Genomic DNA, 18,132 nt, shown 5'->3' on the forward strand with positions numbered 1-18,132 from the left:
ATATACCCCTAGACCCCATCCAAGTTGTTTACCCCTTAATAAAAACAACAAAAACAAGGACTGTTTTACTGACTGTGAGAAAAAGTGTGGAAGATGCATGTTGCCTGGCTGTGCAGAGCTTGGGGAGAACCAAATCCAGCATCCTCAAGAGGGTAGCGCTACACCAGGAAACGGGGACGAACGGCAGCCTTAAACGCACGGTTGTTATAAAGTAGAACCCCAGATGAAATAACTACACTATATTACCAAAAGTATTGGGCCACCTGCCTTTACACGCACATGAATTTTAATGGCCCCCCCAGTCTTGGTCCGTAGGGTTCAATATTGAGTTGGCCCCACCCATTGCAGCTATAACAGCTTCAACTCTTCTGGGAAGGCCGTCCACAAGGTTTAGGAGGGTGTCTATGGGAAGGTTGGACCATTCTTCCAGAAGCACATTTGTCAGGTCAGGCACTGATGTCGGGGGAGGAGGCCTGGCTCGCAGTCTCCACTCTAATTCATCCCAAAGGTGTTCTATGGGGTTGAGGTCAGGACTCTGTGCAGGACAGTCAAGTTCCTCCACCCCAAACTGGCTCCTCCATGTCTTTATGGACCTTGCTTTGTGCACTGGTGGGCAATCATGTTGGAACAGGAAGGGGCCATCCCCAAACATCTTCCCACAGAGTTGGGAGCATGAAATTGTCCAAAATGTCGCCTTAAGAGTTCCCGTCACTGGAACTAGGGGGCCAAGCCCAACCCCTGAAAAACAACCCCACAAAACTTTACACTTGGCACAATGCAGTCAGACAAGTACCATTCTCTTGGCCACCGCCAAACCCAGACATGTCCATAGGATTGCCAGACAGAGAAGCGTGATTGGTCACTCCAGAGAACACGTCTCCATTGCTCTGGAGTCCAGTGGCGGTGTGCTTTACACCACGGCATCCAACGCTTTGTATTGCACTTTGTGATGGAAGGCTTGAATGCAGCTGCTCGGCCATGGAAACCCATTCCATGAAGCTCTCTACGCACTGTTGTTGGGCTCATCTGAAGGCCACACCAAGTTTGGAGGTCTTTAGCTATTGACTCTGCAGACAGTTGGTGACTTCTGCGCACTTTGCACTTCAGCATGCGCTGACCCCGCCCTGTCATGTGACGTGGCCTACCACTTGGTGGCTGAGTGGCTGTTGTTCCCAATTGCTTCCACTTTGTTATAATCCCACTAACAGTTGAGTGTGGAATATTTAGTAGCCAGGAAATGTCACGGATGGACTTATTGCCCAGGTGGCCACCTATCACGGGACCACGCTTGGAGTCACTGAGCCCCTGAGAGCGACCCATTCTTTCACCAATATTTGTAGAAGCCGTCTGCATGCCTAGGGGCTTGATTGTATACACCTGTGTCCATGGAGGGGATTGGAACACCTGAATCACATGATATGGAGGGGATTGGAGCACCTGAATCACATGATTTGGAGGGCTGGCCCAATATTTTTGACATTATAATGTATATTCTGCTGGATCTCAGTGTTAACAATCTACAGGTTAGGGAGCACCATACTTGCCTTGCAACCAATGTTATGGCACTGTGCCCATTTCCCAGAGACAGACCCCTCACAATGAGGACTGTCCCCAGGAAAAGGGATCGAACTTCAGCCCGTAAACCCAGGTTTGTTATAAAGTGGAACCCCAAGGTGAAATAACTGTAATTTGGCTTGATGGCGTCTTGCAGTGGAAGAGCTTACAGTGAAATCTTAAGAAGCAGGAGAAATACTATTTGGGTAGGAGGCAGGGGCGGACTGACCATTTGGAAACTCGGGCACTGCCCAAGGACCTGGGGTCAGTAGGGGGCCCCATGAGATGCCTCTGGTACCTTTTTCATAGGCTTTTTTGAGTTTGGGCAAAGACACAGGGGCCCCATGATCCCCTATTGCCCGGGTGCCCCATGAGTTGTCAGTCTGCCCCAGGTAGGAGGGTAAAGACCTCTGGACACCAGTGTGAAGATGCCCACAGGAGCAGAAAGGAGGTGGGGCAGTGACACAAATTTTTTTAGCACTCTTAGCTTTGCAGTCACTTGGCAGTGCCATGGTGGGTGCGTCCCACAAGAAGAACATCCTCTGAACCCTCCGGCAGGCAATCGGTTCCGTCTTCTATGCTTTCAGCTGCCTGGAGTTGCCCTTTAAACCCTTCTGCGGCGTTGATGGAACGTTCCCATTCTGGCTCCATTCTTAGAAAGTGCTCGGCGGATGCCGTCTCCGGAGGACTTCCAAGGCTTACACTGAAGATAAGCTCATTTTGTAAACATTTTCACTTTTGCTAAATATATTTCATATGCCGAGCATGTGTACGGCTGTGTGTGTTCCGGAGGCGAGCGATCGTGGCTAGGAATAACATTTTCTTTCCCCTTCCTACCAGACAGCTCTCTGCCGCGTTCCTTTTATTTTACGGGTGACAGCCTCCCCGCGAGTACGGTGAGGTCATAACTTGGGATCACATGGCCGGCCATTAGAACTGCGGAATGCCTGACTCCGTACATCTGTGTCCTCAGCTCGTAGAACGCGCGTCTGCACTCCGCTTTATGTTCGACCTGCGAAAGACCGAAGTATACTGAAACATGACTCACAGATAACTATAGTCGGAAAGATTCCGGGCCAAGCCTCTGCAGAGGATCTGCTTCCTCGGCCAAAAATTAGTTTTGACAATGGAGAAAGAAAAAAAAAAATCTCCTGGAAGAGCCTGTGTTAAACAGTTTAGCCGATTTTACAACATTCCACCCCAGTTTTTTTTTTTTTTTCATAAAAGAACTGACATGTGAAATAGTTCAGCAGAGCAGGTACAGCGCACCGGGCGGGCCCGGGATTTAGTCAGATGTAAAGCTGAACTCCAGGAGGATAGAAAAGACACAAATGAAAGCAGCTCAGTAATCACTGAAAGTATTATATATATACAAGCGGTGGAAGGAGCTGAATGTGACCTGGTATCGGCCTCTCGAAACCCCACCCATATGGAAGGAAAATATATTTTAAATATATTTTTTAAATATTCTTCCCAAATATATTGACAAATATTTGAAATGCTACAATTTTGGCCATATTCAATATATTTCAATAAATATATATATTTCAATAAATAAATATATATATATATAATTATGTATATATTAATTATTATTATAATACAGGATTTATATTATTATTATACAGGATTTATATTATTATTATACAGGATTTATATTATTATTATACAGGATTTATGGCGCCTCCAGTTTGCTCAGCGCTGTACATTATAACGGGAGACAATACAGCAACAATACAGTTCAATACAAGAGGGTCAGGAGGGCCCTGATCCTGGGAGCTTACAATCTAGGAGGGAGGGGCTGGTGGCACAAAAGGTAATAACTGTGGGGGATGGACTGGTAGGAAGAGTAGAAGATTCCATTATTAGCTGAGGGCAGGATAGGCTTCCCTGAAGAGATATATACTGTATGTTGAAATACATTTTTATTACAAAATATATGAAAAATATTTTTTTAAATATATTTAAAATTTACTGTATGTCTTTAAAAATACAAATCTACATTTTTGGAATGCATTTACAGATATATGTAACTATATATGTTAAAATTACTTAAATTAAAGTAAAAATATATATATTTAAAAAAAAAGACAAACATATAAAAAAATTAATTTGAACATATATTTTTACATATATTTGTAAATGCATTCCAAAAATGCAGATTTGTATTTTTAAGAAATACAGTATATTTGAAATGTATTTTAAAAAATATTTTTCATATATTTTATAATATAATAAAAACACATTTCAACATACAGTATATATATATATATATATATATATATATATATATATATAAATATATATATATTTTTTTTTTATTTATTTATTTTTTTTTAAATATATTGAATACGGCCAAAATTGTAGCATTTCACATATATGTCAATATATATTTGGGAAGAATATTTTTCAAATATATTTCAAATATATTTTTCTTCCATGTAGGTGGGCAGCGGAGAGAACAGAGTGACAGAGAGAAAAGCACAGCGCTGTGCTGCTTTTCCTCCTCCTGTCCAATCACAGGCTGGGGGGGGTGGGCGGGTCCATGACAGCCTAGGATCTTTGGAAGTGGGCTGAATGATGCTGGCCAGACTGAGGACATCTAGTGGCAGAAAAAAGTACTGCAGATGAAAATCTCTGGATTGAAGGGGAATGTAAAAGCTGGGTTTGTCATTTTATCCTTTAGAAATCATCATGTGACGCTGACTGTACTGCCCTCCCTTGTGGCTGCTGATGGGTTGAAGCATTTTGTAGGTGGACAAATCCTGTGAAAAAAACGAGTTAGGACTCATCCAGCTTAATGTACCACGTAGTGTGGTCATGTGCATTGCTTTTGGCAATCACAATGCAGGTCAGGACGCAGTGCATTGTGAGACGCGGTGGGCGAAAAACCCTCCAAGTGCCCTTACAGTTCATGTGTTCATGAACTGCCAATGTTTGAGTCGAACTTACATTCGACTTGAACATAAATCCCATCGCTATTTATTACATTTGTATCATGTGTGTTTTTTTCTGCATTTTTGGTTGATTTTCTGTCTCTGTCATTTAAAGTACACCTAAGATAGAAATGACAGACCCTTCATTTCCTTGTAAGCTGGCAAATGTACACAATCTGCAGGGGAGCAAATCAATATTTTCACCAATGTATACCCCTATATAAAACAAACAAAACTCCCTAGTTATAACCTGTGACCCTCACCCTGTAATCACCGACATTGACCCTGTACCCCCTGTGACCTTGACCCTGTACCCCCATCACACTACCTCTATACTCCCTGTAACCCTTACCCTGTACCCACTGTGACCTTTACTCTGTGACCCTGACCCTGTACCCCCTGTGACCTTGACCCTGTACCTCCTGTGACCTTTACTCTGTGACCCTGACCCTGTACCCCCTGTGACCTTGACCCTGTACCTCCTGTGACCTTGACCCTATACCCCCATCACACTACCTCTGTACTCCCTGTGACCCTGACCCTGTACCCACTGTGACCTTTACTCTGTCACCCTGACCCTGTACCTCCTGTGACCTTTACTCTGTTATACTGACCCTGTATCCCCTGTGACCCTGACCCTGTACCCCTGTAACCTTAACTCTGTGACCCGGACCCTGTACCCCCTGTGACCAGGGGCAGACTGACCATTTGGAAACTTGGGCACCGCCTGAGGGCCCGGGGTCAGTAGGGGGCCCCATGAGATGCCCCTGGTACCTTTTTCATAGGCTTTTTTTGAGCTTGGGCAAAGACACAGGGGCCCCATGATTTCCTATTGCCCAGGGGCCCCATGAGTTGTCAGTCCGCCCCTGCCTGTGACCTTAACTCTGTTACACTGACCCTGTACTCCCTGTGACCTTAACTCTGTGACCCGGACCCTGTACCCCCTGTGACCTTAACTCTGTGACCCGGACCCTGTACCCCCTGTGACCTTAACTCTGTGGCCCGGACCCTGTACCCCCTGTGACCTTAACTCTGTGACCCGGACCCTGTACCCCCTGTGACCTTAACTCTGTGACCCGGACCCTGTACCCCCTGTGAGCTTAACTCTGTGGCCCGGACCCTGTACCCCCTGTGACCTTAACTCTGTGACCCGGACCCTGTACCCCCTGTGACCTTAACTCTGTTATACTGACCCTGTACCCCCTGTAACCTTAACTCTGTGACCCGGACCCTGTACCCCCTGTGACCCTGACCCTGTACCCCCTGTGACCCTGACCCTGTACCCCCTGTGACCCTGACCCTGTACCCCCTGTGACCTTGACCCTGTACCCCCTGTGACCCTGACCCTGTACCCCCCGTGACCCTGACCCTGTACCCCCTGTGACCCTGACCCTGTACCCCCTGTGACCATGACCCTGTACCCCCTGTGACCTTAGCTCTGTGACCCGGACCCTGTACCCCCTGTGAGCTTAACTCTGTTATACTGACCCTGTACCTCCTGTAACCTTAACTCTGTGACCCGGACCCTGTACCCCCTGTGACCCTGACCCTGTACCCCCTGTGACCCTGACCCTGTACCCCCTGTGACCTTGACCCTGTACCCCCTGTGACCCTGACCCTGTACCCCCTGTGACCCTGACCCTGTTCCCCCTGTGACCATGACCCTGTACCCCCTGTGACCTTAGCTCTGTGACCCTGACCCTGTACCCCCTGTGACCCTGACCCTGTACCCCCTGTGACCCTGACCCTGTACCCCCTGTGACCTTGACCCTGTACCCCCTGTGACCCTGACCCTGTACCCCCTGTGACCCTGACCCTGTACCCCCTGTGACCCTGACCCTGTACCCCCTGTGACCTTAACACTGAGCCTGACAATTTCCAACGAATGTACTGACTGCACTGACAGCTCTGCTCCTTAGTAATGTATAGTGAACGCAATAACAAAATATTAATTATTAATCAAAATAAAAATTAAAACATTATTCAAAACTATTTAAATATTTGTATTTAATAGTTTTTGTTTTTTTTTAAACAACACATTTTTTAAATATCTAATGTCTTTGTAATCTAAATGACTTGTTCAGCTTATAATAGTAAAAGAAAATAGCATTGGATTTCTTAAGGCAGAAAAATTGGTAAGTGACGGATTTGTGATGAAAGTGAAGTGTAAACCATAAATCTCTTTTTGTATGTTTGTCATCATCTCTCACTGCATAGTTTTCGCAAGGCGGACCTTCAATTGTGGCGGCAAGTCACCTGTCCAGGCTTCCTTCTCCCGCCACATTTTAAAAAAAGTATCCCCCCTCTCACTGACACCAATGATGGGGCATTATATCTCCTACTGATACTGATGGGGAACTATTCCTCCCACTGACACCAATGATGGGGCACTATTCCTCCCACTGATACCAATGATGGGGCACTATTCCTCCCACTGATACCAATGATGGGGCACTATTCCTCCCACTGATACCAATGATGGGGCACCTATTCCTCCCACTGATACCAATGATGGGACACTATTCCTCCCACTGACACCAATGATGGGACACTATTCCTCCCACCGATACCAATGATGGGGCACTATTCCTCCCACCGATACCAATGATGGGGCACTATTCCTCCCACCGACACCAATGATGGGACACGATTCCTCCCACTGACACCAATGATGGGGCACTATTCCACCCACTGACACCAATGATGGGGCACTATTCCACCCACTGACACCATTGATGGGGCACTATTCCACCCACTGACACCAGTGATGGGGCACTATTCCTCCCACTGATACCAATGATGGGGCACTATTCCTCCCACTGACACCAATGATGGGGCCCTATTCCTCCCACTGACACCAATGATGGGGCACTATTCCTCCCACTGACACCAATGATGGGGCACTATTCCTCCCACTGACACCAATGATGGGGCACTATTCCACCCACTGACACCAATGATGGGGCACTATTCCACCCACTGACACCAATGATGGGACACTATTCCACCCACTGATACCAATGATGGGGCACTATTCCTCCCACCGACACCAATGATGGGGCACTATTCCTCCCACTGATACCAATGATGGGGCACTATTCCTCCCACTGACACCAATGATGGGGCACTATTCCTCCCACTGATACCAATGATGGGGCACTGTTCCTCCCACTGATACCAATGATGGGGCACTGTTCCTCCCACTGATACCAATGATGGCGCACTATTCCTCCCACTGACACCAATGATGGGGCACTATTCCTCCCACCGACACCAATGATGGGGCACTATTCCTCCCACTGATACCAATGATGGGGCACTATTCCTCCCACTGATACCAATGATGGGGCACTATTCCTCCCACTGACACCAATGATGGGGCACTATTCCACCCACTGACACCAATGATGGGGCACTATTCCTCCCACTGACACCAATGATGGGGCACTATTCCTCCCACTGACACCAATGATGGGGCACTATTCCACCCACTGACACCAATGATGGGGCACTATTCCTCCCACTGATACTGATGGGACATTATTCATCCCCCTAGTACTAAGGCTGCCCATACATTGTACAATTTTCTTGAGAATTTTGCTTTAGATTTACCAAAAACCATATAATAGAAGGTCTAACCTAAGAAACACTTTCAATTGTATCCAATTAGGCGGGCCCTCGCACTACATAGTGAAAGGAAAATCTAAAGGAAATTGGCCAAAAATTGGCCAGAAAATTGGCCAGAAAATTGTATAGTGTATGGCCAGCCTTACACTTCGCCCGCAAATTTTCCAACATGCCCGATAAAAAGAATGTGCCAAAACCCCGAAAAATGGCCAACCAATTAACCCACTAACGATGCGAAAATTGGCCGATTTTTTTTTCAGCCGAAAAATCGGCCGATTATCGACCCGTCTATGGCCCCCATAAGCTGGCCCTTTGTTAAGGAAGTTGGGAAACCCCTGGCCTATAGGATCCAGTCGAACCCTCGGATTGGTCGGTTTGGGTTCCTCTGGAGGTCTTCATCCAAGGGCACGGCTCAGGAACACAACGAATGATTCCTAGTAAACGATTAACATTCCCTCTGGCATTTGCCTGTTTGCAGCCAATCCCGGTGTACAGGAAGGCGGTTTGGTTCGTAGTTAATGGTAATGATTACCGGGCGATTGTCGATTTATTGTTCCGAGTACAAATAATGCTCCGGGCTCTTGTAGAACAGTCAGTGCGGATACCTGGGTGACGGAACGCTGGCCAATAGGAAGGCTGGGTACACTTGGGTGATTTTTATGTGACTGGTCTATAAAATGGTCCGCTTTACGAGCTGAGCTAACAGCAGACAGCTAAAGGCAAGAGTTTTTTTTTCTTTTCTGCCAAAGGATTTCACTTTCTGTCCATCCAGTCCTGAGATTTACACAGCTCTGCCACACAGCACAGCCCTCTCTGGCAGGACAGAAGACCTGACATTTCTTTGCTGTGGTTCGGCAACACTTACAGGTCATGTCCCTCCCCCAGCCTGTGATTGGACAATGAAAGGAGAAGCAGCAGGCCAATGCAAGGCTAATTACATTGTAACAAAAAGTCCGCTAGTTGATGATTTTTTTTCAATGACGTCTCACCTGTCCTCCAATGAAACGAAAAGGAGTGCAGATTGCGCATAATTTTGTTCTTCCTCGGGATACTGGCCTGAGACAGTGACATGGAGACCTGGAAGTGACGTTTTACACATCGATTCCGAGTCAGTAAGAGGAAGGGGAGATCAGTGAAAGGATGTTCGCTGATCTCCCTCCCCTTCACCCACAGGCAACCGCCTTGCCGGTCCCACCAATGGACACGCAGAGACCGGGAAAACATAGCAGGGGGCGCACTCAAGAAGAACACAACACTTACAGAGGTGTGTGGAAGTGATCGGGTGGCTGCACAGCTTCCATCTGAAATCCATCAGTCGGCTTGTCAGATTTACACAGAAATAAAGTGGTGATGGCAATGCCAGATCTAGGCTGGACTGGGGGTGCAGTAAAAAAAAATTCAGGGGGCCCCCCTTATATCAGGTGTCCCCAACAGAGCCCCCCTTTACATCAGCTTCTTCATCAGAGTCTCTCCTTACATCAGGGTCCTCATCAGAGTGCCCCCTTACATGGATTGTCCCCTTCAGAGAACCCCTTACATGGATTGTCCCCTTCAGAGTGCCCCCTTACGTCAGGTGTCCCAATCAGACCACCCCCTTACATGGATTGTCCCTGTTAGAGTACCTCCTTACATTAGTGTCCCCATCAGAGTGCCCCCTTACATTAGTGTCCCCATCAGACAAAGTGCCCCCTTACATCAGGTGTCCCCATCAGAGTGCCCCTTACATCAGGTATCCTCATCAGAGTGCCCCCTTACATCAGGTGTCCCCATCAGAGTGCCCCCTTACATCAGTGTCCCTATCAGAGTTCCCCCTTACATCAGTGTCTCCATCAGACAAAGTGCCCCCTTACATCAGGTGTCCCCATCAGAGTGCCCCCTTACATCAGGTGCTCCCATCAGAGTGTCCCCTTACATCAGGTGTCCCCATCAGAGTGCCTCCTTACATCAGTGTCCCCATCAAAGTGCCCCCTTACATCAGTGTCCCCATCAGAGTGCCCCCTTACATCAGGTGCCACCATCAGAGTGCCCCCTTACATCAGATGTCCCCATCAGAGTGCCCCCTTACATCAGATGTCCCCATCAGAGTTCCCCCTTACATCAGGTGTCCCCATCAGAGTTCCCCCTTACATTAGGTGTCCCCATCAGAGTGCCCCCTTACATCAGTGTCCCCATCAGAGTGCCTCCTTACATCAGTGTCCCCATCAGAGTGCCCCCTTACATCAGTGTCCCCATCAGAGTGCCCCCTTACATCAGTGTCCCCATCAGAGTGCCTCCTTACATCAGTGTCCCCATCAGAGTGCCTCCTTACATCAGTGTCCCCATCAGAGTGCCCCCTTACATCAGTGTCCCCATCAGAGTTCCCCCTTACATCAGGTGTCCCCATCAGAGTTCCCCCTTACATTAGGTGTCCCCATCAGAGTGCCCCCTTGCATCAGTGTCCCCATCAGAGTGCCCCCTTACATCAGTGTCCCCATCAGAGTGCCCCCTTACATTAGTGTCCCCATCAGAGTTCCCCCTTACATCAGTGTCCCCATCCAAGTTCCCCTTACAGGTCAGGTGTCCCAATTAGACCGCCTCATGGATCAGTGGATGCACTGTCAGAGACCGGGGGAGGGGGAAAGTGTTGATCTCAAAGTTGCCTGAAAATACCCCCCCCCCCCCGTATGGTATTTTTACTTGTGCTGCTACATGTCCCCCATGGCAGTGCCCGGCCTCCTTGCGCCTTTTTTTTCTTCTCTTTTCTTTTTTTTTACAGTAGTTTGTCAATGAGCCCTGAAAGTGGCTCTAATACAGGCAGATTGGCCAATCAGCTTGTGTCTGTGTCCCTGTCTGCTGTTCACCTTCAGGAGTCATTCTATATAAACAGGTTGAAGAGACGCCCCGTAATTATCGGTATAATAGCGGCTCGTATGTGCTGGAATGTTACAGTCGTCTTCTCACAAGGTCAGACATCCATTCACGACAACGTCTACAAAAAGGACGTTTTACAATCCACACAAATCACACAATCACCCATCCCCCGAGGTTAATTGGCACCAATGTGGGTGTAAACCTTCTGCAGATGTCTTCAAAGCCACTTATTCTTTTTAAGGTGAATCTAATCCTAAAAGACAACAATTATATATACAGTACACTATATTGCCAAAAGTCCCCGCCCTCCATATCATGTGATTCAGGTGTTCCAATCCCCTCCCAATCATGTGATTCAAGTGCTCCACACCCGTCCCAATCATGTGATTCAGGTGTTCCAATCCCCTCCCAATCATGTGATTCAGGTGTTCCAATCCCCTCCCAATCATGTGATTCAGGTGTTCCAATCCCCTCCCAATCATGTGATTCAGGTGTTCCAATCCCCTCCATGGACACAGGTGTATACAATCAAGCCCCTAGGCATGCAGACGGCTTCTACAAACATTGGTGAAAGAATGGGTCGCTCTCAGGAGCTCAGTGACTCCAAGCGTGGTCCCGTGATAGGTGGCCACCTGGGCAATAAGTCCATCTGTGACATTTCCTGGCTACTAAATATTCCACGCTCAACTGTTAGTGGGAAGCAACTGGGAACAACAGCCACTCAGCCACCAAGTGGTAGGCCACGTCACATGACAGGGCGGGGTCAGCGCATGCTGAAGCGCACGGTGCGCAGAAGTCGCCAACTGTCTGCAGAGTCAATAGCTAAAGACCTCCAAACTTGGTGTGGCCTTCAGATGAGCCCAACAACAGTGCGTAGAGAGCTTCATGGAATGGGTTTCCATGGCCGAGCAGCTGCGTCCAAGCCTTCCATCACCAAGTGCAATGCAAAGCGTCGGATGCCGTGGTGTAAAGCACGCCGCCACTGGACGCTAGAGCAGAGGAGACGTGTTCTCTGGAGTGACCAATCACACTTCTCTGTCTGGCAATCTGATGGACGTGTCTGGGTTTGGCGGTGGCCAGGAGAACAGTACTTGCCTGACTGCATTGTGCCAAGTGTAAAGTTTGGTGGAGGGGGGATTATGGTGTGGGGTTGTTTTTCAGGGGTTGGGCTTGGCCCCCTAGTTCCAGTGAAGGGAACTCCTAAGGCGACATATTGGACAATTTAATGCTCCCAACTTTGTGGGAGGAGTTTGGGGATGGCCCCTCCCTGTTCCAACATGACTGCACACCAGTGCACAAAGCAAGGTCCATAAAGACATGGAGGAGCCAGTTTGGGGTGGAGGAACTTGACTGTCCTGCACAGAGTCCTGACCTCAACCCCATAGAACCCCTTTGGGATGAATTAGAGTGGAGACTGCGAGCCAGGCCTCCTCCCCCGACATCAGTGCCTGACCTGACAAATGTGCTTCTGGAAAAATGGTCCAACCTTCCCATAGACACCCTCCTAAACCTTGTGGACGGCCTTCCCAGAAGAGTTGAAGCTGTTATAGCTGCAAAGGGCGGGGCCAACTCAATATTGAACCCTACGGACTAAGACTGGGGGGCCATTAAAAGTCATGTGTGTGGAAAGGGCGGGGCCAACTCAATATTGAACCCTACAGACTAAGATTGGGAGGCCATTAAAGGTCATGTGTGTGGAAAGGGCGGGGCCAACTTAATATTGAACCCTACGGACTAAGACTGGGGGGGCATTAAAGGTCATGTGCATGGAAAGGGCGGGGCCAACTCAATATTGAACCCTACAGACTAAGACTGGGGGTCCATTAAAGGTCATGTGCCTGAAAAGGGCGGGGCCAACTCAATATTGAACCCTACGGACTAAGACTGGGGGGGGGCATTAAAGGTCATGTGTGTGGAAAGGGCGGGGCCAACTCAATATTGAACCCTACGGACTAAGACTGGGGGGCCATTAAAGGTCATGTGTGTGGAAAGGGCAGGGCCAACTCAATATTGAACCCTACGGACTAAGACTGGGGGGCCATTAAAGGTCATGTGCGTGGAAAGGGCGGGGCCAACTCAATATTGAACCCTACGGACTAAGACTGGGGGGCCATTAAAGGTCATGTGCGTGGAAAGGGCAGGGCCAACTCAATATTGAACCCTACGGACTAAGACTGGGGGGCCAATAAAGGTCATGTGCGTGGAAAGGGCGGGGCCAACTCAATATTGAACCCTACGGACTAAAACTGGGGCGGCCATTAAAGGTCATGTGTGTGGAAAGGGTGGGGCCAACTCAATATTGAACCCTACGGACTAAGACTGGGGACCCAATAAAGGTCATGTGCATGGGAAAAGCCGGCGGCCCAATATTGAACCCTACGGACTATACCATGAACAGTGATGTAACATCAGGGCCGGCGTAGTCGCCGTCTCAGTCCATGTCATTGTGATGAGTACGTTATGTAAAGTGAGTAGAGAGCGGGGAAGTAGGCCAAGAGCGCCGATTCATCCATACCGCCTGACGTCTGCCTTCCTCTTCAATTCATTTTCATGGTAATGAGACATTTCATTTTTTTCCATCTTGAAAAGGCAACATTGATTTCACTTCTTTACTTCTCTTTCTTGCTGCCCCAGTTTTCATTTTGTGATAAATACACCACTGAGTGTGATTAAAGGTGAACTCCGGCCAAACAGCTAAATACATTTATGGGAGATGCCTTCCCTGCCAAAGGATTTGTCCATCCAGTTCTGAGATTTACACAGCTCTGGCACACTATATATTTCAGGGCGGGAGACTTGATTTTTCCTTGATTGCTGTGGTTCAGTAACACTCACAGGTCCTGTCCCTCCCCCAGTCTGTGATTGGACAGCGAAATGATTGATGGAAGAAGTTTTTGGGGTTTACAGGGACATTTGTTCAGAGAAAACAGCCAAATAGCCATAGTGCTCATCAGGGGCGGACTGACAACTCATGGGGCCCCCAGGCAAAAGGGGATCATGGGGCCCCTGTGTCCTTGCTCCAACAAAAAAGCCTATGAAAAAGGTACCAGGGGCATCTCATGGGGCCCCCTACTGACCCCGGGCCCTTGGGCAGTGCCCGAGTTTCCAAATGGTCAGTCCGCCTCTGGTGCTCATTCATACATGAGTTGAGGGCAGTAAAACCCCATGGTTAAGCCAAAGTTGTACCTAATACCATTTTTAGCTGCAGAGGCAGTGGCTGGGGGTGTACACATGTGGCTGCAGCAGGAAATGAACCCCCATCGGATCTGGCAGTCGCAGAACCCACCAAGCACTTCCCATTCACCCACTCTGCAAGCGCCCCACAACTTGGTGCAAGGCACAGGGCTGTGGCATGCTAGTGTGGGATTCCAGAAGACATTGATGAAACTCCTCCTCACCCCATTTCAAATGCTCTCTGAAGAGCGATCCCAACGCAGATCACTCTTCAGAGAGCATCGGACATGTGAATGACAGGTGATACTGTGAGTGGTGTGACAGGAAGGAGGGTGAGCCGCACACCGGAGGATTGATGAGTATAGTGAGTATTGATCTATAGGACACACAGAACACCAGGACATGAATACAGGACTTGTTAACGCGTTTCACATGATCTCGTACTTCATCATATGACTGGTGTGGTGGGGATCAGGGACACTGGGACTGGTGTGGTGGTGATTAGGGACACTGGGACTGGTGTGGCAATGATTAGGGACACTGCGACTGGCGTGGTGGTGATTAGGGACACTGGGACTGGCGTGGTGATGATTAGGGACACTGTGACTGATTAGGGACACTGGGACTGGTGTGGTGGTGATTAGGGACACTGGGACTGGCGTGGTGATGATTAGGGACACTGCGACTGGCGTGGTGGTGATTAGGGACACTGGGACTGGCGTGGTGATGATTAGGGACACTGCGACTGGCGTGGTGGTGATTAGGGACACTGTGACTGATTAGGGACACTGGGACTGGTGTGGTGGTGATTAGGGACACTGGGACTGATTAGGGACACTGGGACTGGTGTGGAGGTGATTTGGGACACTGGGACTGGTGTGGTGGTGATTAGGGACACTGGGACTGGTGTGGTGGTGATTAGGGACACTGGGACTGGTGTGGTGGTGATTTGGGACACTGGGACTGGTGTGGCGGTGATTAGGGACACTGGGACTGGTGTGGTGGTGATTAGGGACACTGGGACTGGTGTGGCGGAGGTTAGGGACACTGCGACTGATTAGGGACATTGGGACTGGTGTGGTGGTGATTAGGGACACTGGGACTGGTGTGGAGGTGATTTGGGACACTGGGACTGGTGTGGTGGTGATTAGGGACACTGGGACTGGTGTGGTGGTGATTTGGGACACTGGGACTGGTGTGGTGGTGATTAGGGACACTGGGACTGGTGTGGAGGTGATTAGGGACACTGGGACTGGTGTGGTGGTGATTAGGGACACTGGGACTGGTGTGGAGGTGATTTGGGACACTGGGACTGGTGTGGCGGTGATTAGGGACACTGGGACTGGTGTGGCGGTGATTAGGGACACTGGGACTGGTGTGGCGGTGATTAGGGACACTGGGACTGGTTTGGCGGTGATTAGGGACACTGGGACTGGTGTGGCGGTGATTAGGGACACTGGGACTGGTGTGGTGGTGATTAGGGACACTGGGACTGGTGTGGCGGTGATCAGGGTACTGGGACTGGTGTGGTGGTGATTAGGGACACTGGGACTGGTGTGGTGATTTGGGACACTAGGACTGGTGCGGTGGTGATTAGGGACACTGGGACTGGTGTGGTGGTGATTAGGGACACTGGGACTGGTGTGGCGGTGATCAGGGTACTGGGACTGGTGTGGTGGTGATTAGGGACACTGGGACTGGTGTGGCGGTGATCAGGGTACTGGGACTGGTGTGGTGATTTGGGACACTAGGACTGGTGCGGTGGTGATCTGGGACACTGGGACTGGTGTGGCGGTGATCAGGGACACTGGGACTGGTGTGGCGGTGATCAGGGTACTGGGACTGGTGTGGTGGTGATTAGGGACACTGGGACTGGTGTGGCGGTGATCAGGGACACTGGGACTGGTGTGGTGGTGATCTGGGACACTGGGACTGGTGTGGCGGTGATCAGGGTACTGGGACTGGTGTGGTGGTGATTAGGGACACTGGGACTGGTGTGGTGGTGATTAGGGACACTGGGACTGGTGTGGCGGTGATCAGGGTACTGGGACTGGTGTGGTGGTGATTTGGGACACTGGGACTGGTGTGGTGGTGATCAGGGTACTGGGACTGGTGTGGTGGTGATTAGGGACACTGGGACTGGTGTGGTGGTGATCTGGGACACTGGGACTGGTGTGGTGGTGATTAGGGACACTGGGACTGGTGTGGCATGAGAACATCCGTTGTGGCCCAATGTGCACGGAAGGAATGTCCATGCGGACTCCCTGTATGAACAGCTCTGCACATTCTTCCTACATGGACTCCATGGTGTGTAGGTGTCAGGAGAAGGTCCCCGGGCACCCAGGATGGAAACACTCTCCGCTGCACTTCATCCGCTTGTGGTCCCTGGCAGTCCTCGATCTACCACAATGAAATCAGGCCTCCTATTCCTCCATCACAATCCAGCATTTCAGATTCAGACGGCTTCACCGAAAAAGGAAAAAGCGAAGTGTGATTTCACCGGCATAGACAAAACATAGCATGGCGGCGACAACCTGGACCGCTGACAACTACCTGATCGGAGGAGGGAGAATCAACTCCAACGGCTTAAATGAACGGAAAAATTCTCCTAGCGAGCTGCCCTTCCCGACGCTAATTTCATTTGTGAGCGCTCACTTACCCAAGGTAGGAAAATTAGAGGCTGCCAAGAGTAATAAAACCGGTAGAGGGATTTTTTTTTTATTTATTATTATTTCGTCTTCAAGAAAAAAAAAAAAGGACAGAAACCCAAAACTCAATTTTGGAGAAGCTGAAGGACATATTTTTAACCCCTAGAAAGAAGACTCCAAGCAAGAGACAACATGGAGACTCAAGGGACTGTAGCCTCCCTAGCGGTCTGATTATGTCCAGATTTCTGTGCTCAAAGCGGTACATTTTTTTGCATGGAAATGTTTTTTTATTGTAGGCCTGTAATTCTTAGGAATAACTCACTGAAATCTGTCTGAACAAGAGTCTAGTAAACATCCCGGGGAGGATAAAATTTGAAACACGAAATCATAAATTATAATTTAATAAATAATCATAAAAAATAATAATATAATAATAATAAATGTAATTCAATAATATAATCAAACCAAAAACACTGAAATGTGAAATATAGCGCCAAGTTCGCACATCGCTGAGCTCAGTCGCAGAATCGTTTTCAGTGTCTGATGAGGAATTTCCCCCACCAATCATTATCACTCAATTCTGCAAGTGGTTCTGATTTACTATCGCTGTTCTCTAGCCGGTCTAAAACCGCGTCTGACCTAAAGGGACGCTTTTTCGACGCCATGGACGTTTCTCAGTTTCCAGGCGGAAAGGGCGGTAAAAATGCAGGCAGGGCGCCGGACAAAGCACTCGGGACACAATGTATGTGAAATGGTTTGATACAGGAATGTTATACTATGTGATTTTAGTGTATTTAGTGAATGTCACTTTTACAATTTTCAAATTTCCCGCCAGTTCCGTCCCCCTTACGTCCCGACGTCGCAGGGAACGGAACCCGGAAGATGGATGCTGGTATCGGCCGGAGGACATTACAGGGGACACTGCAGGAGGGACATCGCGGGAGCACAGGACGAGGTAAGTGATGAAGAGATCCTGGAGCAACACCCAAGCAGGGGCGGACTGACAACTCATGGGGCCCCCGGGCAATAGAGGATCATGGGGCCCCCGGGCAATAGGGGATCATGGGGCCCCTGTGTCCTTGCCCAAACTCAAAAAAGCCTGTGTAAAAGGTACCAGGGGCATCTCATGGGGCCCCCTACTGACCCCGGGCCCTCGGGCAGTGCCCAAGTTTCCAAATGGTCAGTCCGCCCCTGTTCCCGAGTGTAGGTCGGGATTACCGCTTGTGGTGCTGAAACTTTACCCCGAGCTACACTCGGGAATACCGCCAGGGGGGTTACATAAAAAGTCTTTGTTGAAGCTCAACTCCAGCCAAAGCGGTTTGTATTTATCTACAGCCCTGGCT

This window comes from Staurois parvus, unplaced genomic scaffold, assembly GCF_062004578.1.
Source record: "Staurois parvus isolate SC_StPar_1 unplaced genomic scaffold, SC_StPar_1.0 ptg000851l, whole genome shotgun sequence".
NCBI classification, from domain to species: Eukaryota; Metazoa; Chordata; class Amphibia; order Anura; family Ranidae; genus Staurois; species Staurois parvus.